The sequence below is a fragment of the Phasianus colchicus genome, chromosome 22 (genome assembly GCF_987193195.1).
Source record: "Phasianus colchicus chromosome 22, bPhaCol1.hap1.1, whole genome shotgun sequence".
In the NCBI taxonomy this organism is placed as follows: domain Eukaryota; kingdom Metazoa; phylum Chordata; class Aves; order Galliformes; family Phasianidae; genus Phasianus; species Phasianus colchicus.
The window spans coordinates 2,492,572-2,520,045 of NC_143457.1; the positions used below are offsets into that span (position 1 = coordinate 2,492,572).

The following is a 27,474-nucleotide window of genomic DNA, read 5'->3' on the forward strand; positions in this document are numbered from 1 at the left end:
GACTGCTCATTTCTCCTGTTTGTGTGGGATTTTGGCAGCATCAGCCTGGAGGTGACACGGCGTTGCGTTCCCTCGGCAGCACTCAGCGTGCAGCCTGCTCAGAGGGCATGAGAGGGGAGAAATCCAGGGGAGGGAGGGGGGAGGAGAGCTGGAAGTAGCAGCATAATGTGAGCTAAAAGCTGTGCTTAGATAATGCCGGTGCACAAAAGCAGGCTGTGAGAAAAGGTGCACTTACACTATACAGCATGTTCCATCCTCTGCGTAGTACAGGGATGAATACACAATTTCATTTTTGCCAGCCGGCTCCATGCAGGATGCTATCACATGGGTATGGCCTCCTATGACAGATTGTCATTGCTGTCAATCACTTCTGACAGTCCTATTATGCCTGGAAAGGATGTTTGCTCTGTGCATGGTGTTTTATAATCCTCAGAGGTGGAATTTTATAGCCGAGCAGTGTTTTTTCCTTCGACGTCTCCCTCAGTAGGATTTATTGCTTCTGAGAGACATGTGACTAGAATCTGTTATACCTCCCAACTTTAAATCCTCCTCCAGCTTCGCCTGCATTACTTTTTATTTCTTTTACTTTCTGTTTTTAATTGCTGTTGTGAGAGATGTGCCCAGCGTGGAGCAGAATGTACACAGCAGCTCGTGGCTGTGTCGCAGGCATCAGACCTAATCTAGCATTTTGCTGAAGCAATTAATCTAATGAATGTCACGAAGATGCATCCAGGCACCAGCACCAACCTAGAGTAGGTTAATGATCTCCCCTATTCAATTCCCAGATGCCTGACCCCAAAAGCCAGGCTTTCAGGAAGTTCTGAACATCGAGCTATTTCCACAAAGAGCTGAATTGACTTCAAGTGGATTTTAAGCTCTTTGGGAGAAATACCATCTTTCCACTTGTTTCCTTTCACAGCAGCGTGTTATTATCATCAGGGCCCATTTAGGCTCTGTTACAGGAGGAATAAATAGTCATAGAGATGATCTCTCAATTCGGACAGGAGTTTTCAGATGCATACATACCATGAATGATGAGGTAAGATAGGATTAGCCTAGCGTGGAGCAGCTGGCTTAGATTTAATTGGATTTCAGTCATGGGCTAGGCATGATTCAGCAAGCATGAGGATGTCGAGATATCCGACTGCATCCCTGCTGAGAGGTTCATTGCTTTCTTAGGCAGAGAAAGAAAATAAACCAGGAGGTTGTAATAGCAGAAGTTGTCAACAAAATAGAATGGATGTTGCCCCAGAGTTATAGGATGAAAATCATTTTTGTTTGCAGTTGGAAGTTGTTTTGTTTAATATCCGGTGTTTTAATAAAATGCCTCAGCTTTCAGTAACTTAAGGGAGAAGGTTTTAGTAAGTGTTAATCATAGAACTGTAGAATGGTTTGGGCTGGAGGGGACCTTTTAGATCATCTAGTTCCAACCCCCTGCTGTAGGCAGGTACATCTCCCTCTAGGTCAGGTTGCTCACAGCCCCTCCAGCCTGGCCTTGAGTGCTTCCAGGGAGGGGGCATTCTCACTGATCTGTAGATGCTGCTGAAAGTTGATGTTGGTTTGGGGGGAGGATCTCACCTTATTTCCCTTTGGAAAATATTTGAATTGTCATCACCACAAGCCCTTTAGTTTTGACGCTGAGGTCCCATAAAGTGAATCATTTAAGGTGAGAGGAAATACATCAGAAGGAAAACCTTGGTATGACTGACTTCTAACCATTCGATATCCCACCAGCTGTTTGCTTTTAATATTGCCCTCTGTTTTCTTTTCTCCCCCAGAAAATTAAACATAATTTCTTGAGCCGTCTTAAATTATATTCTTTTCTTCAGCAGTCTGTCATCTTTCCAAGACAGACTGTTATACACCAAGCGATGGTAGTTATAGACCATGCAGGCTGACTAGCAGTAGTTCCATTACATCAACTGACCTTTAAAAATAGTTCTCATTTTCTACAGAGACCTGTTGTACAAAACCAACTGTGTTGTTGCAATATTTTGCTTGCTAGTTAAATGCTTTCCACCATCTGCTCTTCAGGCTCATAGCAGCCCAAGCTTTAGGAACAAAACACTGTGACCTTTACTTTCATATGAGTGGGTTGTATTAGTATCTACAGGAAGAAAAAAGAAGGGAGGATTTGCTCTTTCTTTCAGTAAACTTGAATCGTTTGATTTCTAAAAGCATCCTTGCCACGCTGATGTGTTTTGGGGGATGCAGAAATAGACACAAGAATTATTCTCCTTTATAGAATAATATAAAACATATAAAAAATTTTAAGCTGCATGTCAGCACTCACAGTTTATAAACTGGTTTGGCTTGGGAAACAGCATCAGATAAAACCAGGATAGGGGAAAGCCTGAAAAATAAACCTGCTGTTCCCTGTGTAGTGATTTTTAAATTAATCTTGTCATTCCATTTCCATAAGCAGAAATCTTCTGAGCCCCTTCCAAGGCAGCAGCCCATCTTCTAATGATCCTGCTTGGGCTTAGTCAGGAAGGGAGCACAAAGGACTCCACTTCTATTGGAGGAGAAGATAAAACGTGGCATCTAGCAAGCTTCATCAAGGCTCCTGTTGTCTCTAATGGCATCATTAGCATGAGTTACATGAGCCCAGGCCATGATGCCTTTCCCTAAACGTGTGCCTGCCAACCTGCTCCCTCTTTTCATGATCTGGGAGAGGAAAAATTGATTTGCCTCTGTTAGTTCAATCTGTTAGGGGGGTGATGTGCTGTATAATGAAGGGAGATCAAAAGTAGCCTTAAAATAGTGGATGCGTGGAAGCACGGACGCTGCTGCCTTTACCAACTCAGCTCTGCACATCATTAGCTACCCACAAATGGTGAGGCTTGATAGGAGCCCTGGTCCCTTTGAACAGCACACCTTGGCTTCTCTTATTATTCATGACTTGTTTTTAACTGCCTGTAGTTTATTGATTCCCATGGGATTGGTTTTTTAAGGCTGATTTTCTCTGTCCTTCCATTCTAGCGGAAGGAAAAGATTTTCCCAAATGTGTGATGCTATCTAGTTAGCTGGGATTTAGGACAGAGACAGAGATGGGGTTATCACAGGACCCAGTGCGTGGCTGAGGTCAAAAGCTCTGTATGGTTCACACCAACCTCCCGTGTTTCTTTTGCCAGTGACAGCAAAGCCAACCCCAGTTGAAGGTAACATTTCTCTGAGTCTTTAAGTCTGTGAAGTTTAAATGGAAGTCTACTTGCACCTGTAGTATAAGTTTTTAAGGCAGATGAAGGAAGAGTCACACGTCTATTTGCACAAATCACTGCCAGAAACCTTCTTTATGTGGCTTCTGGAAGAATTCTGCTGCACAATTGGTCAGAAAGCTTTACAACAAGGCCAACTCCTTCAGTACTTGACTACCATGAGTTGCCCAGATCTATAACTTCAGGCATGAAGCACACCCAATATTTTACTCCTGCTGACCCCAGTCCATGCAATCAGCCTGATGCATGGTGGCCAAGTAGGAATAGCTCTGGCTGCACGTTTTTCATTGCTGTTCCTTGGCAGGATTGTCAGCCCAGGATTGCTGTGTTCATTTAGCTACTGCTGTATCCTGGCCAGCTTCCACTCCCTTCCATCCTTGGGACTGGAGTAAAAAGACTTTTGGCATTTGTTAAATCCTTATCCACACCAAGCATGAGTGTCTGCATCATGGAGAGAGTGTAAACTCAGCTGTTCTGCCATGCACAGCATTGCCACGCTGCTGCCTGCCTTTATGCGTCTCAGTTTGTTTCTTGCTCTCAATACAGTTTGCTCCAGGGTGTGCAGTGCAGTGTGTACAAACAGAGGAGGAATCCTGCAAAAATTAGATTTTTCCAATGAGGTGCAAAGATGAAAAATAGCAGAGAGAAGTTGGTTTTGTTGCAAAGGGACTGGGAAGCAAAGAGCGGCCGGTGACAACGTGATCCCATCCAGCAGTTAACTCTTCTCTTTCTTCGTTTCTGTTCTGTGAATTGGGCACAGATTTATTTCTTTGACATTTGGGTAAGCTCTCACTGAGGTTTCTGCTTGGGACTCCAAGGCAGGGATTTGGCTTTCATTTTCTTCTTGCACTCTCCGTGTTATTGCTTTGCAATGGATGGATTCTCTTGCCTGCAATTACTGGGAGGAAATATTTATATCGCTGGGTAACAGTACTGAAAAGCAATATTTGCCATCACCCAAGTGCTGTAAGACCAGAGCTGTTAGAAATGCATTCAGTAAAAGATGCTTCATTGCCGTGACATTGGGCTGGCTCTGATCTCCTTCCCTCTTTTCTGTTTTGTTCTCTTTTGGAACTGGAAAAAGCTCATTATTTGGAGTTAGGTTTGATATTGCTGGATTGAAAACTCAAAGGTGCTTTCAATATTTCCTGCCCTACAAAAGTAGACTTTCTTCCCATCTCCCTAAAACAACCAAAAAATAAAACCCCACTGCAAAATCCCTTCTGCAATCAGGAAGGAATAACCTCATGTTTAAAGGGCACAGAAGCGAGATCCTCAACAGGTCTCTTGTTCAATTAATTGCTAATAAATTAGTATTGACTTCCATGTTTTTGTTGCTCTATGGAGGTCATGCCAGGAGAGGGATCAAAGCTGGATGTTGTGTAGCAACCCAGCGCCATGCTTGGGTGGGATAAATACATATGGGTATGTCTATAAAAGAGTAGAGAATGTGAGCAAATGCCTTTCCTTAAGGCAAGGGGTGCCAAGACTGAGAATATTTGTAAAGAATTTTCCCTGGAGGAGTTCAAGAAGCATGGAGATGTGGCACTGAGGGTCGTGGTAAGTGGGCATGGTGGGATAGGTTGGGGTTGGACTTGATCTTGAGGGACTTTTCCAACCTTAATGATTCTATGATTCTATTCCTGCAGGCTGCAGATGTTGCAAATCAAGCTCTTGCCCAGGTAATCCCCAAATCCCAACTTACCCACCACCTTCATTCACCCATTGCTCTCCCACCTCTGACCCAAGGCAGAGCTTTTCAAGCTTTTCAACCGTGGAGACCTGTTAAATGCAGAAGGAAAGATGATGGCAATTTTCTGTGACTTACAACTGATGTATATTCATGATCTGGGAAGTGCATGCATGAGTGTGTGTGTAAAACCTCTGCAAGCTTTAATTAGAGTTCATGAGAGATAAATGAAAAGTATCCTCATAAATGTGGAAGGAGCAATTAAGAAGGCTGGAGTGTCTCTGCAATCGCAGCGGTTTATCAGCAATGCAGATTTCCGGCTAATAAGCAGCGAAAACACTAATTGTGCAAGAAACAAATGAAACAGAAAATCCTGCCTGGCTTCCCAGCCCCTGCTCTGTGTTCTGAATGAGGCAAGGAAATGAAAACTTGAGAAAAATGTGTTTGATTCTCTGCAAGCATCGCTTGGTAGCAGGGCACGAGAAGCCTGTAGGAAGGTGCAGATAAGAGGGGGACAGCATGCAGCGATAAGGCACCATCGTCCTTATCTGCTCTGAGATGTGTGCAGATGGAAATCAGGCTGCAGGGCTGCTGGCACGCATGCTGAGGGGGTCCTGCAGTGCCCTGTGCAAGCAGGGAGGTGGGATGGGTCCATTCCCTGCTCAGGGGCAGCAAGACTGAGCCCAAACATGCATGCACAGCAGCCAAGCTTCGTGCTTGTATTTGTGTCTCCCAAAGGCTGATAAATATTGAATGGCTCTTTGAGATACAGCCTTTGTGTTCTTTCCCCGTGTACCAACAGTTGCTTGATAAAAAGTGAAGTTACTTCCTCAAATCTGTGCCTCGGATGCTGGATAGGAAGGTAATTTTGCGAGCAAAAGCTCCCTTGATTCTTAGGAAATGCTAATAGAAGATATGTGTTTTTGTGCTATCAATACTGGAAAGAGGCAAAAATATTCAAAACATCCGTGGAAGTTCACCCTGGCAGCCAATTTTGTCCAGATGTTGCAGCCCCTTATAAATTAACTCCTTCTGGGCCATAGGCAAAGCTGCTCTGCAGTGAATTCACTCACCACATGTCGGCTCCGATTTCATTTGCGGGGGGATCTGGCAAACAAACAACGTCAATTTTCTCCAAACTTGACTTTCCGTTGCAAGAGGATGGGTTCTGTGGTTGTAAGATCCCTTCATCACCGAAGAGCTGTTTTCTGCATTGGGGTAAAGTGTCTTTGACCCGCTGTGTAAATTTAAGAATGTCATTTAATTCCCATCTTCCTCACTTATCTGTGAGTTGGGAATAATTTTTTCCTACTTCTCAGCGATAGCGTGAGACTCTTCATTAATTAATGCGTGTAAAAGCATGGGGATCCATGGGGTGAGAAGTGCTTTAAAATATGCTGTTAATAATAAATATCAAGTAATGCACCTTGGTACCTCTTAGCAATAATTGGTGCTATCATTTCTGCCCAACTCTTCCATGAATTAAAAGGCTCTGAGCAGTATTGGAGGCATGAAAGGGGTTGGGACCAATTAACATCTAATTGTACGTCGGTTCGTATATCCTTGCCTCTCCTGTAATGGGAGTCTCAGGAAAATCTCCATGGATTTTAATGGTGCAGTGTCAGAATTCAGCCCCAGACGTGTTTGTGGGATTACTGCTGAATAGCCTGCGTTCTTCTGGTTGCTTGGTGATTAAGCTACAGGCAAAGCTATGCTGGTTTAATATTAACCTAAATGGAATTAGCCACTCTTTTTGTCAGCTAAATGTTACATGAAAATTTTCATTCTAAGCAAAAGATGCATTTTTTTTTTTTTTCCCCCTGTTGATATTTGAATTTAATTAACTCTTTTGTTGAAAGGTTGATAGTTGGTGACCTGCTATTTCTGCTTAACCTCCTCTCTGGTGTGCAGAGCCTGGATCTTATGGAAAATCCAATAATTTGCTGCTCAGTCACCCAGCTCAAACTTCTATTAGTTTTTTAAGCAGATAGCACTCACACCCCTAAAAATGGAGGCTCTGGATATGATTCCCATGTTAAAAAAATAAAAAGAGAGAGGCGTTATAAAGAGATCATCAATCTTTCAAAGATTGGCTGTCCTTTGCTGGCACACACAGTATTACTACATTACCTTGGATGAGAGGCAGGGCAGGACAACCATGTCAATTAGAATCATAGAATCATTCATGTTGGAAAAGACCACAAAGGTCATCAAGCCCAATCATCAACCCATCCCCACCATGCCCTCTAAACCACGTGACTCAACACCACAAATTAAGACCTTGCCAATTAACGCAGAAGAAAGTCAATGCTTGGTAAGATGCAAATTTATAGCAAAACCTACGGCGTGGGTTAAAATGACCCCTTTTGGCATGAGCACCTTCTGGTTGTTTGGCCATGGGTCAAGATGAAACGATGACTGATGGGGCCTTGATGCTGAATCTCTTCATGCTGACACCTTACTTTCTGCATTGCTCTGCCGCTGCTTATCCATGATTTTGGGAGGGTTTGGATGAGGAAAAGGAGTCGTGCTGGTGTTTGGAGCACTTAGTGTGATTTCCTGCTGCCATTCCCTAACATGCAGGGAGCAGCAGTAGCCCTGTACAAGTGGCTGGTGATGTATGCCAGCCCGGTGGCTGTCTTTCTTGTTTCTTCTTAAAATAATACTTTGCACACTGCCTGGGAATTAGTGGTTAGTGTTTATTTATGCATGAGGAATCTCTATAGAAGGGGGCTTGAGGGAAAAAGGATATATATACTATGTGAAAGCCAAAAAAAAAAGTAATTTTTGAAATATCTTCTCGATCTCCATTCTTTCTCGCAACAGTTTAAAAAGACATTTGCTCTAGGACTCTGCTATCTCTTACAGTATCCTAGCAGCTATGTTAAGAGGTAGAAGCAAGCACAGATGTAAAAGGAGCAAACAAAGAGTTTGGTAGCCTGGGGGAAGTCAAAATCTCTTAATTTTACTGCTTTCAAAAAAAAAAAAAATAATAATCTACAAACACAGCGTATCTTTCCAAAGCCAGGGAGTGCTCCTGCTGACTCTGGGGCAGATTCTGCCTCACTTTCAAGTGTGCCCTCCCTTCTCTTGTCTGCAGACTGCCAGAGGCTGAGCATGCATCACCTCTGTTCGCCGTCCTTCTGCTTGGATGTGCAGCCTTGCTTAGCGCTCCCCAATTGCCCTCTGCTCCCTTCCAAACAAAGTCAGTCTCTGTTACTTTTGGCGTATTGATATAAGAAGATCTGCATCTTGGCTTCTCCTTTTCTCCCATTATTCATGCTTTTAGCAATCGTTGCTCATCTGAGGATTTGTACTTCTTTTTTTTTTTTTTGTCTTTTTCAGCTGCCTGGTTTTGTCTTACATCGCGAACGACCCAAATAAAATAATGAAAGCTGTCTTAATCTATTAATCCCCGGTTTGTACATTATTAATAATGAAGGCAGTGTAATTAGGCTGCAAAATGCACAGCGAGCACAACATTAAGATGTCCTTAAGTAACATCTGTGGCTTATGCTTGTCTTCTATTGGCAAACACCACCAAGATCTCACATGAAAACAGCATTCACGCCTGACTTTGCTTTTTCAGAACACAGTGGCTTCATTTTTCCCCAACGAATATTAAAAAGCAGTCCCCAAAAAAGGCATAAAATCATTGCAAACACTCAGCCCTATTTAAGTCATGCTTAAGGAACTCAGCTCTCATTGCTACCCAACTCTTCCATGAATTAGAAGGCTTTGAGGACTGGAACCATGAACAAGGTTGGGACTAATGAACATAGAATTGTAATATCGTCATGCTTAAGGTGCAGATCATGCTCTCAGCTTTGTTGGTGCTTCACTGAATACCTTTCTTGCCCCCTTGGTTAGGAAGCAGTGGCACAAACCCCTTTCCAGGAGGTGCTTTGTTGCTTGCCATACCCTTTCCCATTGCTGCTCACAGTCCATGGCAAATCCCCATAGTCCCCATCCCTACCCTCTGTGACAGCTTTGAAAGCTGAAAGACCAACAAAGGACCTTTGGAGGGACAGATGTATCAGGTGTATCAGCCTTTGGCAAAGGGCTGCAGCTCCAAAGCAAAGCACTTCAGCATTGTTCTGAGTTGGCTCAGATGAAATTCTCCAAACGTAGGACAGAGCTGGGGAAGAGTTTCAAAACTCAGCCCCTGTGCATCCCTCAGCACACAAAGCTGTGTACACACAAATGGTATCCGGTCTGAAACAGGAGCTGAAGTGGTCCTCAGATTCATCCTTATGTTTAGGGACATAAAGGAAGCAGTTCCTGTGATTACAGACTTCTTTAAACAGCCCTCATGAATAATACACTTGAGCTGCTGTAAAAAAGCTGCGGCAGTGATGCTGTTACTCATCTCAGTGCACAGAGCTGAAGGTGTAATTATAATTTTTCTGCATGGCCGCTTGCTTCTGTCACAGCTGTGCCATGCTGGGTGGGAGCTGGGGGCTGCCCCAGCCCTGGTTCTGCTTGGGATCCATTGGAGCCTTTTCTCTACTAAAGTGAAGAGTTACCTGGAACATGCTTTGATATCTTCCTCCCCTAATTCTCCTATTTGGTGTAAGGGTCCTAAATCAAAGTCATTGCTGCTCTGTAGGCATGTCATTCCACTGGCTTCTCTTTACAGGATTCCCTCTCTACTGCACTGCTGTACCATTACGTTGGTGTAGCAGAAGGCAAATTGTTCCTGAAGGCTTGCTTTAAGCATAACCCAGTGCTTGGTGAACAACTGCAAGGTGGTGGTGCCCCATCCCTGCAGACACCCAAGGTCAGGGAATGGGGCTCTGAGCACTGATGGAGCTGTGGGTGTCCCAGCTCAGTGCAGGGCTTGGACCTGATGGCCTTGAGAGTCCCTTCCAACTCCAACCATTCTATGATTCTATGAAATAAAGGCAAAGTGTCAAAGCTTTGCTGCATTCAGTAGTGCGTGTCCTTGCAACTAAACCACAGACCTGCTCTGCCATCAGTGCCCCACGGATGGCTCCTTGCCAAACCATCCAAACACAGCCTGATCTTTTATATGGACTTGAGAGGAAGAGTGAGCTCTGACTGCCCGATGTACAGGTAGGCAGACATTGCATCTGTGTGGTGCTACTGTGTCCTGCAGTAAAAACAAGCAGCCCTTGGCAGCAGATGCCATAACAGATATGGTTTGGCAAGTGCGCACATCTCAAATGAAATGAAAACCAAATAATGGGTTTTAAAAGGATTTTAAGGTGTTTTTGAATAGCGTTTGCAGTGGAGCGTGATACAGAATAACTCTGCTCTCCCCACTCATCTTGTGGATGCAGTCCTGTCAGATCCAAAATTATTAGCAGACCCGAATCTCAGTGCTCTGCTCACATTACTCATACAATCAGTGGTGACTCTGCCCAAACAAGAAAAGAAGCCAGTCCTACAGCTATATTAATGTGGCTGCTCTGCTGAAACATGGGGAAAATGCAATGTTTGCAAAAGGGGCAGGGGAATTGATAGTGCCAGGGATTGTGTTGTGGCACCTTTGAGAGCAGCACGCACAACGGAGAGTGAATAAAGACCTTATAAAAATACTTGGCAGCCAGTCCGCTAAATCTTTCAAGGTATGAGTTTCTTATTTTAGTTGATTTACGGGTCTGAGAAAGAAGCAATCACTGTTAATCAAAATAACTCACTCCTACTCTGAGTGTGAAAGCTGAAGTTAGATGAAGGTCATAGAAGAGGGATGGTAAACCAGCTTGGGGCAGTTCATGGTTATGAGGGAGTCCATTGCAGGGAGGAAATAGGTTCTGCAAATGATAATTATTTTTTAAATGGATCTTTTTTTTTTTTTTCCTCCAAAAGGTAAAGTTCCTATCTACCGCAGATACGCAGACATGATGTTCTTAAATATGCCTGAAGGGATGATTTCCCAACCAGTTTTGGTAGTAATAGACATTCAGGGTCTTAGAAGTGATGAGGTTCTGTAGGTGCCAATCTACATTTTCTCACTAAGCCAGTGATGCTCTAGAGTCTTCTCTCTTGTGCATGACTGAGGTCTCCATCTTCTGCAGAAGTCTGTTTCCGGATAGGTGGCTGCCTTCCCTTGTCCTTTGGAGGAGCAGTGCTTCATTTCCACATCCCATGCCCTGCTTGGGTTGCTCCCACTGAAGGACACATTGGACACCTCGTTCAGTACTTTGCTGGTGGCTGAGCCCCAAAGAAAGCAAAGCTGAACAGGCAGCAGCCCAAGAAACCTTCAAAATGCTTCTGTTAATGGCTCTGAATGAGTTCCACGTTTTGCCTTGAAGCTCCCTTTGATAGCTGAAACGTTACTTGAATCCCATTTGGAAGTAAGAGGGCAATATCTAACTTCAAGCAAAAAAAAAAAAACCTCAATTGCCTGTTGTGGGCATTTTGCTGCCAAAATTACCAGTTTTGCCAGCAGCATTTATGACTGAGAAACTACAACAGCTGTGTGTTGTATGTGGGTAATGCAGTGTGAGTCCATCAGAAATGCTGTTTAAAACCAAACGTTTTGTGGTTGGTGGTTCAACTCCTATCCTCTAAGAGCCCACACCTTCTCCTTGAAAAGCTTCCATGAGATATTTGGAATTTCTGAAGAACACGTGTATACATTTTTTTTTGTTTGCATAACCAGTCATACAGACACTCCCAGGGACTGCAAGCGCTCACAGAAAGCAAACTGCAGATCAGCTCCCAAATACTGGGGACCAAGCCAACGTTATGAAAGCCATAAGTTATAATATAAATAGCACGCACACCTAAGTCAGCTCATGAATTAAGTTATATTTCCAAGAGATCTCTCGTGGCAGCCTACTAAAACAATATATTATGTGCTCAGAGGCAGCCTTTGCCTGATGCACTGAAAGGGGATAATTAAAGGCTTCTCAAGTCCCCAGTGTGCTGGCAGCTGTGGGTCCATGTGAGCAGCAGCCCCAGGTCCCATACGTGTCCCTCCCACCAGGACAGAGCCCATTACTCAGAATAAACCTGGAGGGGAAACAGCTTCTCTGTCCGCATAAATATATAGAAGTAATCCTCTGGGAATCATGCAAAGAAGTAGTAGCAGGTGGCAGCTCTTCTTTTCACCCTCAGAGTGTATGTTTAGAGGCAAAATGGAGGGGAGGAGCCAATTAGTGGGATTAGTGAACTTCAAGAGGCAGGTGCTGGTATTCCAGCTAGGAAACTGCTGCTTCCTATTCAACGAGATGCAGGTGCTCGGTGTGCAGTGCTGGCTTTGGCCACCACGTTTGGTTAATTATAGGAGCAGAAGATGAAAAGAGATAACGCTTGATGGTGGCTTGGTTCTTAATAAGAAAAAGGCCCATAGCACAGCATTGAAACTCAATAAAGATGGCGTTGTCAGAAGTGAGCAATTATGTGTGTTTTACGTGGAAGTCACCCAGGTGATGTGTTCTGTGTGGGTCTGTATCACAGAGAGAGCGGTGAGGTGCTGGAACAGAGAGGCTGTGGATGCCCCATCCTTGGAGGTGTTCAATACCAGGTTGGATGGAGCCCTGAGCATCCTGGTCTGGTACCAGATCTGGAGGTTGGTGGTCCTGCCTGTGGCAGGGGGGTAGAAACTTGATGATCTTTGTGGTTCCTTCTAATTCAAGTCATACTACGGTGGTGGGAGATCGTGTCTTGATGGTGTTGCTCTGTGGTGTAAGTGATAACGTAACATCACAGAATGACAGAATGGTTTGGGTTGGAAGGGACCTTAGAGCCCATCCAGTCCCAACACCCTCCCATGGTGCAGGGACCCACCAAATCAGATATAGAATCATAGAATGGTTTGGGTTGGAAGGGACCTTTAAGACCATTTAGTTCCAACCCCCCTGCTCCGGGAAGAGACATCCTTGTGGCATAAAGGCTATGATTCTGAACAGAGAAATAGAATTCTAGACTCACATTCTCATGTAAGATACAGGAAAATGAACAGCTGAGAACAAACCTATGCATTAGCACCAGGCAAGAGGCTGAAGCAGAAATCCTTTTGCTCGTCTGGCTGCAGCTCCGGCTCGATCCGAGCTGTGCGTGCCTTCTGCTGGTTGTAGAACAGATGGTCTTCACGGGCAGTGCTGGGAGCAAGAGACCCAGCCAACAAGCAGGGGAAGGCTGGGGGGCACAGAGCCCAGCTCCTGCACAAAGAGCACATTTTGCAGTATTTAACAGCAACCTGCGTGGTGAGAGAGGTGTGATGGAGCAATGGTTCGTGTGCTTTACCTGCAGGGTAGAGCCCAAAAATCCACAGGGTAGAGGTGGAAAGGGGGAAAAGAGCATTGCACAACAAGAGGAATTTCTGGGGAAATAAAGATGCTGCTTGTGTCTGTGTGCGCTCTGTGAGGGAAGGCAAGTAGAGTCAGGGATGGGACCCCACTGTCAGTTTTCAATTACCGTGGGATCAGTATCAAAAGAGGAAAAATAACTGTGCTGAACTGCATTTTCAGGGCTCTCTGGTTAGGGGAATGGTGATGCTAAATGTTTTGGAGCCTCTCTGCTGTTTAAACTGTTGTGTGCTGCACTTACCCACCTGGCTTGCTGCATCCTGTTAAAAGATGTCCTGGAGATTTCAGGTCTGCAAAGGGTCAACCTTGCTGAAAGCAGAGCTCCTGAGACCTAATTAAGTGCCTCAAATGTATTAACAGTATTGTTTCTTGCTGTTTTAAAACACAGTTACTTGTAGCTAAGGAAAAGAAGAGCTGGTGGTCAAATGAGCTTCCTTGCATGATGCTGGACCAAATCGAAAGCCAATAGTATTGAAAAGGTGATACTGCTTATAAGAGATGACATTTTGGAGATGACATGTTGAAAGATGATGGCGTGCGGATAGTTTTCTCCTATAGAAACATTTTTTCATGACAGTATTTACATACAACCCTACAGATGTTGAAGACCCAAGTCTCACTGCAAGAAAGACATTGAGGCTCTGGAGCATGTCCAGGGCAATGCCACCATCCCTGGAGGTGTGCAGCGTGGAGATGAGGCACTGAGGGATGTGATCAGTGGTGGGATGGGTTGGGGTTGGACCTGCTGATCTTAGAAGTATTTTTCAACCTTAGAAATTCTGCGATTCTGTGGTCGTACATCGACTCGAGTTATTAAAAGTGAGCAGAGCATGGCCACTGGAAAAAGCTGCCAGAAGGCAGCCTTGTTTCTGGCACAGGCTGGTTATGAAGCACTTGGTGGCATTGCAATTTTCAGTTGCCTCAGGCGAAAGAGGTTGACTATGAATCCTAGGATAGAAATCTCATGTTGCATTCCTTATAAAAATGAGAGATCTAAGCCATGCATTTTTAAACAGAACCCCCAAACCAGGCAACAATTGGAAGTATTTGTGAATGACCCAAGCTGGGGAAACTGCAGGACAATTCTGGGGCATTTCTGAGCCTCTCATAAGACGATGAACCTAGTGCTGGATCTGAGATGAAACAGCCTGAGGAGCAGACAGAGTGGTGAAAAAGCCACAATTATCTTCTGACAATGTAATTAAAATCTGACAAGCAAAGGCAGTCTCGGGCAGCAGAATGAAGCTTATGGATGTGGACAGGGCTCTGTAAGTGAGTTTCATAGGCAAGCCAAAATATGTGGGTCATGAGTACAGTGCACGAGGCTGAAAGCTCGGTGACATTCAGTGCAAGAGAGCACACCATGAAGCTACACCGAACCACGAGCACCTTCCAACACACCCAGGCAACGTAGAAATTGCTCTCTGCCACTCTCAACTTCATGATTTCCCCCTCTGGGTTCTCCAGTCACCAAAATAGATTTAGACAAACACTGATTTATTCTATGTATTCTTTTGTTTTTCTTCCTGCTTGTGTTTGGGGATAGGAGAAGAGCAGAAAGGCCATTTAAAGTCTTGCTGAAGAAAAATAGCCCTATTTTGCTTGTCTCTCCCATGTAAGGAGAACAATATGGAGGCATCCAAGGCTGGATTGGATGGGGCAGCCAACCCACAGCAGGGTTTGGAACTGGGTGGTCTTTAAGATTCCCTCCCATCGAAGCCATTCTAAGTGACTCTATGAATATATATATATATGTATGTGCTAAGCTGTGAAATCAAAGCAGAAAAAAAAAACAAAAACCCTATGTAAGGACCATCAGCCACGTCTGACAAGGCACCATGTGTGAGCTCTGCATTTCCTCACAGCTGATGAAACTGGTGGCAGCAACTCGCAAATCTGCACAAACTGTACGAGTAGGTTGACTGCACAAATGAGTTTAATCGTTTGCACAGAATCTGCTTTGCTTCTTCGCGGTGTAACAACACCGATCTGATTACTATTTTTCTTTGCTTTCACTGACAAAGTGCATCTTGTTGGTTTTTGAATAATTAATGCTATCGAATTCGGCTTTGATCCAGGAACACGCCAGGAAAAGCTGTGCTATCCAATCTACTGCAAAACAGCATTTCCTAGTGCATTATTTTTATTCCAGTGCTGTACTATGGGAAGCCCAGCAGTGCATTGGCTGATGCGGCTACTTCTGTCTCTTCATCACAGCAGTTGCCTCATCCCTAACCTGTGAGAGCTACAAATCCCATTAGTTTAAAAGCAACATCAACCTGCTTGCAAACTCCAGCCTGCTTTGGGCTATTAGATCTATATGCATCGTCATCTTTTAATTTGGGGTGTTTTAAAACCTGCTGGAGCAGCAAAGCACCGTCAGGTGGGAAGCTCATTCAAGCCTGGCGCAGTGGGTTTCAACATGCAGCCTCCCACAGAGGTTGGAACCACTCAGATCTCCATGGGAAAGCATGTTGGAGCTGGGGAGGGTTTACCTGGGGAAAACTTTAGGTCTGTTTGTTGCTTCTCTGAAAGATCCATCGACATTGTGGTCAACGAGGGAAATCCTTTCTTTATTTTCCAGAGGGACTATTAGGAATGTCCTTTTTATTGTGTGGGGACACGACAAGAAAGGAACACACTGCATGTCTTGGGTTGGAAGGGACTCAGTTCCAACCCTGGCCATAGGGCTGGTTGCCCCCCACCAAATCAGGTTGCCCAGGGCCCCATCCATGGCCTTGGGCACGTCCCAGGATGAGACTATTGAATAAATGGACATATTTTGCTACCCTGTGCATGTTGTGCTAAGAAGGTGCTTTGCCTCATGCTGCGTTGGAGGCTGCTGGGTCCTTTCCCCTGGGAAGTTTATGGAAAGGACATTGGACAGACTGTCCAGACTCAGAGCTCATGAACCCATGGAGTCCACTAGGATCCAGCAAGGAGGTTTCCTCCCTTCAACTGAAGCCTATTTTAGTTTCTAGGGCCCTAAAATTCACTCCAAATGACCTGGGTGCAGGTGGTGGAACGTGCTGTTATCACCTGATGTAACCCCTAAGTACTGGGATTTCCCTGAGGGTACCTGTATGAGTGGGATGTATCAGGAGATTTCTCCATTTGAGGTTTATTTTCAGAGCCTGATTCTCAGTGTGTTGAGAGAAATAATAGGTGATAAGAAAAGAGATAGTTTGTGTTCAATTACCATCCAAACGCCATCCTGGCATGGGAGAAGGAAAGGAATTGGAGTTTTAGAACAGGAAATCTGATGGCTTTGTAGGTGCTTGCCTCAGGCTGTGCATGTTATGCCTGGCAAGAAATGGGGAATTTCTATTCCAGCCATTGATGCTGGTTATAGCAGGAGATAATTTGTGAGTGAACCATACATTAAAAGCGTTGCCTGTGCCTGCTGGTGGGTTCAGTTGTGCATTCCAATGCCTTCTCTTGTTTCGCTTCATTTTTATCTCCTACAGAGCAGCTGCGTGGCAAACTTTTCTAATTTCCCCCGCTTTGGCACAAAGAAAATAAATTTGGCTCAGCACCTTAACAGTTAATGTTATTTTAAAGACACTGTTCATTAGAACGACTTAAAGAAAATCCAAATCAAATGAGCTAAATAAGAATAGGATCTCTTCTGCGGATTTATAGGTGGCAAACTAAAATATCAGAGGGTCATGTATTCATCTGTCAATGTGTAATGTAATTAGACAAGATAATTGGGCGTACTAAGCTTTTACCGAGGGCTGAAAAATGTATTAACTTTACTTCATTAGCTTTGATAAAAGTGCACTGCCATTGGAGATGGGTGTAAGCTGCAATACTGAGTCTGGATTTGGGATCAAAGCAAGAAGCTTTCCAATGAGGAGCGTGCATCCAAGCAGCTTTCAGAATGCCCTACGTTCAGCTTGTGGGAGAAACAGGATCCTCGTTTAGGTATTGACTGGGGAAAGTTCAGTCACTAAAATGTCAGGGATAACTGTGGATATGTGCCTGGTAATATCTCTTGGTTCACGTTAGAAGAGTCATAGAGTTGCTTAGGTTGGAGGGAATCTTAAAGGTCATCTATTTCCAACCACTTGCCATGGGCTGGTTGCCATCCACCAGATCAGGCTGCCCATGATAAGAAAAAAAAGAATCATCTGTTCATATCCATAGCAGTTTTCACTGTGGTTTCTCCAATTCTACTTCAGTGGTGAACACCAAGCTGCAGTGTGAATAGCAAGAATGGACTCTACTTTTGTTTTTCTATGAAAGGTTATGAAAATCATACAGGGTCCCAAGCAGCAGCAAGACATGGAGAACTGGAGCACTTGTTTGGAATTCTTTCTTCTGATCATCACAGTTCGCATCCCATGCACGTGTTCATGAGTTTACATACGCCCTGCTCTCATGCTGCTGTGTTTCAAGCATCAAATCTGAAATGGTCTTCATAGACCTTACAGGAAAAGAGCTGGTAGGTTTAGAAATGCCACCGAATTAAAAAGCGCGCTGCAGTACTCAACAATGAAGTATTAAATGATGTTCTATTAAATGAAAATAGGCCAGCACATTTGATTTAAGCTCCCCGAGCTTTCTATTCACTATGCACACGAAGTCTCGTGGTAGCAATCATCTGGCTATATTCAGGGGAAATTGTTTCTTCATGCTTTAAAGTGGAAAGACTTTTAGATAACCACGTATTGCCTCCAGCGGGACCTTCCTTTAGCATGTTCAGCATCTGGGAGCAAATAGCACAGAAATTAAGGGAGAAATTGAAGAGCGATGGCCTTGAACTGATGTAGGGCCCTGGCTCAGTCAAGCACTCATGTTTAACTACTAATCTCTATCAGCTTTGGTGAAGGGGTTGTGAACCCAAAAGCTTTCTGACTTTTTTGCAGCTGGTTTGTTGACAGATATCTCTGCAGCCCAGAGCTTTCTTTCTTGTGTCTACGGACCATCAGCTTGAGCAACATTACTGCTCCTTGGGCCATGCGACCTGCCAACACACTTTGGTTATTGGTGCTCCCAACACAAGCTCTTCTTGAATCCCATTTCCTGCATCTTTCTGCTGAAACAGCATAAACATATTATTTAATGATGTAGCTGAGAATAGAGAAGAGTTATTTCACATAGCCATGGGCTTCCAAGTTAATCAAACAACAGCGTGCATCATCGTAGCGGATTTGTTACTGCAATTTAAACACCACATAGCAACAGCCACCAATGAGGGGAAGAATGATCCATCGCTACGAGCCCTAACTCCCTCAAGGCTTAGCATTTAAGGTAATTACTGCACTTTTCCTTCATGTTTCATGTATGGGAAGCCCTTGGATAATTACGAAGTTCAGAGGGAAAAACGCACGAATAGAAAATTTGTGGGTTTTTAAGATGTGCTTAAAGGTGGCTTTTTGTCTGGTGTGAAGCGTTCTGTTAAGCTAATAGACGTGAAGGCAGCCTACTCTGTTAAGCTAATAGACAAGAAGGCAGCCTGGTTGTTCATAAATACAACCCGAGCCACTCGCAGCCACAAAGCTAAGTGATAAAATGTGCAAAGGGAAGGGATGCTCTGCCTCACCTGCTGCGAGCTATTGAAACCAGGCTGGAAATACAACCCCTGGTCCTATGGAAAACCTGGCATCAGGGTGCCAAAGAGCAAGAATAAACCAAGGGGATGAAAATCCAAATGCAATGGAGCAAGTGTTACATGCTATCTCAGATGAGCATACGTCTCGGAGAGAGCTTCCAGGGTGCAAGGCATCAACTGCATCTGGTGGGGTTAACAGAGTGTTTGTACCCTGGGTGTTGGGACCCCTGTTCTTCAGATCATCCCAAGGACCACATGTTGCCAACAGACAGGTATCGTGATCTGCTTCTGATTTCTCCCTGAGGATGCAGGAATTTTTTGGAAAGCATTGCTTTGGTAAAGCTTTCCAGTAGGAGATTAATGATGACATGCTGTACTGTGAAACCTAGAATTTGAGCACGCCGGGTTAATAAACACCAGCAAGTTGCCATAATTCACAAATTTAAGGCCCTCATTTTCACAGTCGGGCTGCAAGGTCTAATTAATGCTGGTGGTGCAATTCCCTGGTTGGAAAGTTACTGCCTTGCTTGGATTTCGCTAGCTTTGTTTTTAAAAACTACATCCCATCTACATTTGGGTGTTGTTTTTTTTGTTTTTCGTTTTGTGGATAAGAGAATCTCTGGGAAAAAATAAAAAAAAAAAGATAATGTGCAAGGACCAAGGATTAGGAAACATGGTCTTTCCAGCACTGAGAACCGAGGCAGCAGCTTGTTTGGGGCTCTCCAGCAAGGGCAGAGTCTGAATTTCTCCCTAAATGGACATTTTTTAGGGTCAGAGAGCCAATGCACCCAACCCATTCAACCCTACCAGCAGTTTGCTGCCTGTTAACTATTGTATGTTCATCCCTCATGCCCAGAAAACTTCAGTAATAGTGTTGGGGACTTAATGCCTTCATCTGCTAGGATCCCATGGCACCAACTGGGAAAGGCTGAGGGACAAAGTCAGGCACAGTGGGCTGGGCTGCAGTTGAACCAGTAATCATAGAGGACTTTTTCAGCCTTAATGATTCTATGAAATTCAGCCCTGCAGGTGCAGAGCCAGTGGAGTTAAACTATAAAAATTTCCAGAACAGCTTTTATCTGTCACGATCAGTCCTTCTAATCACCTCCCCTACTAGGAAATCACTTCGGAGAAGGAAATGACACTCAAGAAAGCTCACCTGAGCTTCTCGACTCAGTTTCAGAATCACTTCAATCTGGCAGGTAGATATCTCCCTTACATTCCTCTCTGCAGAGGTACGTCTACAGCAAACCTGTTTTTTAGCCTGCAGGTAATCAAACAGCAGCTGTTAAGCAAGTCTCATGCATTTTGAGCCTGACCTCAGTGCGCGTGCAGACGGGCAGTTCCTCATACCAGGATGAGGGCTGGGCAGCCCCTATTTCTGCACAGCAGTATTCAGTGCCATGCTCAACCTGCCCTGGGTCAGCCCCAGCCATTGTGCTGCACGCACACAAATCATTTCGATGTCAGCCTTGCTGGAACAACAAAAAAGAGCCGTACAAAGAGACCAAAAACCCTATAGGTTTGTCAGGAAAAGGAAACCACGTTGTTATTTGGCTAAAAACCCCTTTTGCACAATGAGAAGCTGCAAGGAACAGAGCTCGAGCTGCTCGGTGGACCACATCTGAATGAGGTGTGGAAGCTGTGGGAGGTTTAGACTGGATATAAGGAAGAGGTTTTTTTACAATGAGGGCAGTGAGGCACTGCACAGACTGCCCAGAGAGGTGGTGCAGACACCCAAGGTCAGGGAATGGGGCTCTGAGCACTGATGGAGCTGTGGGTGTCCCTGCTCAGTGCAGGGCTTGGACCTGATGGCCTTGAGGGTCCCTTCCAACTCCAACCATTCTATAGTTCCATGACTACCCTTAAATGGTCGACCCTTGGGTCCTCATTTCTACTAGAACAGTAGAAATTTCTAGCTAAATATCACACGTTTCTGAGCACCCACCACTCAGCAGCACTCAATGGAGGGGAGCAGCATGTGCTGCACGTTTCAGAACTCATTTCGTTTTGATTTGCATCTGGTATCCGGGGCAAAGCCTGAGAAGTGTCACGTTTCTTCCAGTCTCACCAATTTCTGTGATTTTATTCAAAAGTCTCCTGGTACTTGATGTGTTTTCTCCTTAATGTTCCAGTTCTGGCTGTCGATTGATCGCATCACACCTGAATCACTCAGTTAAAAATAAAAGCCCGTGTCCCCTGAAACACCAAGCAGCAGTTGGAAAAGCACAGAAGCTTAGGGAAGGAGGGGAGAAAAAATTGCAAGATGTCAGAGCTTCTGATTGTGAAATGCAGAGGTCTGGGGGTGGGCTGGGGTCATGGAGGCTGCCCAGGGAGATGGTTGGGGTCACCATCCTGGAGGTGTTCAGTGTGGAGATGTGGCACTGAGGGATGTGCTCAGTGGGCATGGTGGGATGGGTTGGGGTTGGACTTGGTGGTCTTAGAGGTTTTTTTCTGCTTTAATGATTCCGTGGTTCCATGCTCAAACAGAAGAGTCATCCTGCCTCCATAGGAGGTAACACGTACTCATCCCATGAGTCATGGGAGCAGGTGAATGACTTGTTTGTCTACTGTATCTGGGGATGTTTTCCTTCTCTCTGTAACACTCACATCTCTTTTTCTTAATCCTCCTGCTTTTGTGGCTTAGAGTCTTGCAATAATGGCTCTGCTGGATGATATTAAAAAATAAATTCCAGGTTTCAGGCTTTGCTTTTCCCTGGCAGCACCTACTTTTGGGTTTTGTTTCTATATTTGCAGCAGTATGCCATCCAGTAAGTCATGCTTTTATTATTCTAGCAACGTGCCATTGAAAGTCAGGGAGCATTCAAGGTGTCAGGGTGCACCGTGGTCATGTTGGGCGTTGGGCTTGGCTTTTCCCTGTCCCTTCCTGTCATTTTCAGGGCATGAAAAAATGAGCCCCTACTCTCAAACTCATACAAGATGTACCAAAATGACCCATTCCCAAAGCTGAAAACAGAAAAGTAGGAAATATTTATAATAGCATATTGCATTTTCTCCCTCTTGTGCCGTACTTGTATCACCAGAACCCCACTGGCTGTGCTCTCCCGTTTACTTAGGAGGACACAGGAATTTACTAAATACATTTTATTACCAAAACATTTCCAAGCAGAGTTTAATTGCGCATATTCTGCTGCTAATTCCACTTGTAAATATTGTGTGACGTGTTTATATACTTTTTTAATGTGAGCAGCTGTAATGGGCTGGGAGGCAGCTCCAATGAACAGATGTGCGTGTCAGAAAAAAAAAAAATCTATTATCTGTCTTTTTTTCCATCCAAACTTGCAAATTTTTGGCAATGTGCTGCTTAAAACACGATTCTGCTATACACCAAGGGTAAAACAAGAGCCTTCAGAAGTGTAAATTTTCTTCTTTGCATTCAGACTGCTTGATTTTCATCCCACGGAGCGTTGCTTGACCGTGGGCAAAACATTTCCATTTTCCTCTCCCTTTTTTTTTTTTACCTTCCTGTAAAATGGAAAGCTGGGAATTATCCGCTCCAACCGAGTTTCTTAATGTTTCCTTTTGGTCTGCAAGAAGCCCATATAAAATACACCCAAAAAAAGTTGGCTGTAATTCAGTGGAAAATGAGGTGTAGCTAATGCCTGCAGAGCTTCCAGAATCCTAAACAGTTTACATTAACATAACGTATGTAAGGAAACATAATAAGGAAGGAATTTGGCATCTCTGAACTTCACATTTTTATTTGACTGAGGTCTAAGTTTGGATTTACCTAAAGAATAGAAGCTTTTTGAGGGTATAAGCAGGGGCATTCATGATCATTTTGTGCTCCCAACCATTGCTCCCAGGTGTTTCAGAGCATGGCATCATCCAGGAGCAGCCACTCTTTGCCACAAGCTCCTTTTCCCTATTAAAACCAACACAACGCATCGTTTATTGTCATACATCATTGTTCCTTGATGCTGAGTTTCTCGTGAGAAGAAAAAGAAAGGATTTAAAGCAGCTTGCTGTGGTTTGGATGGGTTTTTCTCCAGGCCACCTGCAAAAGTTTCCATCTAAGAGCCTAAAAAGCCACGTCTGAGTGATAGTAGTCATTTGAGGAGGCTCAAGGTAGACTGTATTGCTCCCCTGGAAGGAGGTTTTGGTGAGGGGGGTCAGCCTCTGCTCCAGATAACAGCAGCAGGACAAGAGGTAATGGCCTCAGGTTGTGCAGGGGGAGCTTCAGGTTGGATATCAGGAAAAACGTTGTCTCAAGAAGAGTGGTGATGCTCTGGCACAGCTGCACAGGGAGGTGGTGGGGTCACCACCCCTGGAGGTGTTCAGTGCAGTGATGTGGCACTGATGGACGTGGTCAGTGGGCAGCTGGGATGGGTTGGGGTTGGACTTGGTCATCTCTGTGTTTTTTTCCAACCTTGATGATTCTCTGGTTCTATAATCTATGATTTTTATGTCTCAAGCTGTTCTCCCTTAAGCAAATATACATGTACCTACACATGTGAGTATGTATGTGCGTGTGTGTATGTAACAAAGTGTCACTTTGGGGCTGTATTTCCCTATCTGCAACCTGAGTTTCACTTTGTCTACCTCATGCCCGTGTTTCTATTGCTGTCAGCCCCTCTTCCCCCATCTCCACGCACTGCCATGCTTGCAGCTCATCCAGCCTCGCATCCCCATCAGCCACCTTGCTGACATTTCCCAACGCTGCTGTAATTGATTGTGTCACCACGATGCTATTTGGGCTGCCTTCCTCCACTGCGAGGTGAAGGTGAGACTGTTCCAGGGCCATTTGGGTGATGTGTGCTCCAATCTGCAATGGGAACCTGTTATTATGCAGCTTGAAAAGCCATTGGCAGCTCCTGCAAACTCATATCTTATTTATTGTCCACCATTTAAATGAAGCCGCATTCAGTGTGGCTCCAAGGCATCCTTTCCCCCTTGAATCTCTATTTCCAATTATTTTCCTTCGGATGTCATTAGCTTGTGTTTGCCAGGTTGCATCTCATTTTTGTTTTCTGTCTTTTTGGTTAATAACAAAAACATGAGGGGTCACTTTGAGGCAGTGGAACTAATGGGCAATTGTGAGTATTAAGGAAGCTTGAAAAATTATTAGGGTGATGAAATCTTTCTCATGCTCCATGCTAATGAAATCCCAGCGTGTGGTTGCTTCTGATATAAGCCTGTTGGCAGACTGATTGAAATATCATTGTAAATGCTTTCTTCCAAGTATACATCATCTAAATATACATGTGTTTACCTTTCCGTGAAATTGGAGCTCCGTATTCATCTTTCTGTGAACCCTCACACCGAATATATTGGGTGGATATCTGTAAAATCTTGTAAAGAGGCTGTTGCTGACATTTTGTGCTGCTCCTAGGGAGATAATCTCCAGTAGCCTGCTGGGCACTGCTGGATGCTTGCTGCGTTCCACCTACAGCCATGCAAAGCAAGGTGGGATTTCATAGAACCATTGAATGGGTTGGGGTTGGAAGGGACCCTCAAGGCCATCAGGTCCAAGCCCTGCACTGAGCAGGGACACCCACAGCTCCATCAGTGCTCACAGCCCCATTCCCTGACCTTGGGTGTCTGCAGTGCCTCACTGCCCTCGTTGTAAAAATCTTCATCCTTATAACCTGCCTTCATCTCCCCTCTTTTAGTTGGAAACCGTTTCCCTGTTGTCCTATCACAAGATTTTTAAGAAAATTCTGAACAAATTTAGGTAAGTACACTTGGAGTTGCAATGAGGCAAACCTGGTCCCATGCAGCGGGGAAAGCAGCAGCATCCTTGTGATGTCTTATCCTCCCTGCTCCGCCCTCTGCACTCTTCCCTTCTCCTAGAAACACCACTTTGAGCCAGAAAACCCATTCTCAGCTATTTATGAGATGTGATATTTGCTTCTCACTCTTCAAAAGCCGTATTAAAAAGTGAATTATTTCCTTCCTCCTCCTCCTCCTGCCAGGACATGCTGTTAATGCAGGCACAGACACTGCAATGCCTGGCAGAGGTGATGTGCTGCATGAACCCCGGCTGCCATTCAATACAGCTTTCTGCAATCACTGCCTTGCAGTCACCCAACATAATTGATTTTGTTTTGTGGCTGGTAGGTGCCATTTCATGGCCTGAACTCCATGCCCCCAATTTTTTTCTCACTCTTATTGCATGGGCTAACAGGAAAAAAGGCCAGCTTGTCGGCCTATCTCCTTTATTTGCAGCATCACCAAGTGCAAAAATGATTACAACCCTCTTGTTTTAGCCAAGCCGGTTAATTTCCTCCTTAGTGCTCCAAAAATTGAAATTATTTGCAGGGAGAAGGTGCCTATGGATGAGTGAGGATTTCAGTGCTTGCAAGGAAAATACATTGAGGAGCAGAAATTGGCTCAGCTGCTGAAGTCTCAGTCAGGGCTGGGGCTGAACTCAACATCTGTAGCTGAATAACCGCATTAATGCAGGGAACACATAATAAAAAGTGTGGATTGTGTGCTGGTATTTTTTTTTATATTCAGTACAAGCAAAATTCTCTCAGCAGAATGAATGGCAGCTATTGAAGTCAGTGAGAGGAGAGAGAAGGAGTCGGGACAATTTTACTAACCTTTAATAATGCTCTCAATCTATTTATAAATCGCCATCAAAGTGTGGCTACACATTCAGCAAGTCAGCAAAATACAGACAGATGGCAATAGTTTAGTTCAAGCGCTCGGGTTGGTTTTATTTTTTTTTCCCTTTACTGCAGTAAAACCATTAGGGATTTTGCTTAGTGAGGTCCGTTTAGATTGGATATAAGGAAAAAGGATGGTGAGGCACTGCACAGACTGCCCAGAGAGGTGGTGGAGACACCCAAGGTCAGGGAATGGGGTTCTGAGCACTGATGGAGCTGTGGGGTCCCTGCTCAGTGCAGGGCTTGGACCTGTTGGCTTTTAGGGTCTCTTTCAGCTCCACCCATTCTATGATTCCTCTTGACAGATAAAGGTCATCCTCCCATTGTCAACTTGGGGTTGGGTCTGGTGGTGGCTTCACCCCTTTATCCATCTCCTCCTTCTGCTCACAATCCACCTGCCATCACAGCATTGCACTGCATCTTGTCCTGTGCAGCCAGACCCCACTTCTTCCTTTTTATTTATGGCTTTTGATCAGAATCAGTGCTTTCTGGAAAGAAATTTGATGCTTTCTTGTGTAATAACATTTTGTTCAAAAAAAGCAAAAAAAAAAAGATGTTTTTAAATTCATTCCCTATAATAGCACAAAGGCTGTCCTGACAACCTCTCCAAATTTGAGGTGCATCTGCTTTCACTACCACGTGTATTTTTAGTTAATTATTAATTGCAGTGGGGATTTCTTCTCAGTCTCAGCACTGTTGCAAAGTGCTTTAACACGATGTTGTCACAGCATGACATCCTGTGTACCAGACTGAATTTGGGGTGAAGTGGAGACCAGAGCACCCTGCTGCCCAGGAAGAGGTTGGCAGTGGTTTGCGTGGGCTGACGTGGTTCACAAGGATAACTCAGATTTCTTAGCATTTGTATCTCTTTGAATAACCTATAATACGAAGGAAAGGAAAAAAAGAAACACCAACGAAAAACAAATGTTGAGTTGTGTCTGTTTGGACTCAGGCTTTAACCCAACAGCATCCTTGTTTCATCCACGTGGAGCCTTCAGTAGACTCCTCTTGAGTCTCCTTCTGCTGGTGAGAGTTGTCAGAGTGTTGTGGAATAGAATCACATTTGGGAAAGACCTCTAAGATCACCAAGCCCAACCCCAACCCACCCCACCATGCCCACTAACCATGACCCTCAGTGCCACAGTTTGGTTTAATGTTGGACAATCTGCGGGGAGGAAAGCTTTCTGCTTTGCTGCTGAGTTAAGATTCTCAGGAATTATATTCCAGGGAGCCTCTCCTGCTTTTTCACATCACGTTAAACCAACCTCTTTGGCTCTGTGGCATGTGATGTGCTGTCTGCATAAAAGCTTCAGAAATGCTCTGAAGCCCCAGACTGCAAGGGCTGCAGCGAGGAACCAATTCATGCTATGTTGTCATAACAACAAACAACGATTTGAAATGCAGATTTTTTTCATCCTTACTCTTTATTTGTGATTGAAAGCTGTGGAAAATGCAGGATTTGCTGTACTGAGGTTGTGCCTATTAGAATAAGAACGTGATAATGGGAGTTGGTAGGATGCCCAAGGGATGAGGAGTACAATTTATGTAGCATCTAAGCCAGGAATTATATACATTCATGGGGTTGCCCATCCACTATTTCTATTCAGCCTATAGGACTGGAGTCACTGCAGTAGAAGCTCCTGGTTCCTGGAACAAACTTGACTTTTACCAGAGTTAAAGCACAAGTCTTTGACCTTCTGGTAACATCAGTGGTAATTATGGAGTGGATGGTGTTCATTCCCAAACCAATGCTTCTTCCCCGTGTGCCTGCTGCAGCCCCCAGGTCCTCCTAAAGAAAATCCCATTGCCATGGGGAGCCCCAGACTGTGATTCTCACCCCTCATCCACAGGGAATGGGGCTTATAGCACTTTCTGGATCGACCCTGCAGGACTCTAATGGGCACTGATGTTTGGGGAATTGTGTTTGGACTGGGCAGCTGATTTACAAGAGCAATACTTAGCGCTGCTCTTTCCACCTCTGGGTTTGCTCCATAAGAGTGGAGGTGAGCAGTGCCACACTGAAGGCAAAGGAAGAGAAGGGCAAAGGGAGCAAAGAAAATGCATGCAGTGCCAAACTGATGGCTGTGGAAACAACAGC

At 44.6% G+C, this 27,474-nt stretch overlaps 1 protein-coding gene across 2 annotated transcripts in view; it reads left to right on the forward strand.

Moving 5' to 3' along the window:
* KAZN (kazrin, periplakin interacting protein) overlaps positions 1 to 27,474 on the forward strand; it is a 147,162-nt gene that overhangs the window by 41,151 nt on the left and 78,537 nt on the right. The window lies entirely within an intron of this gene.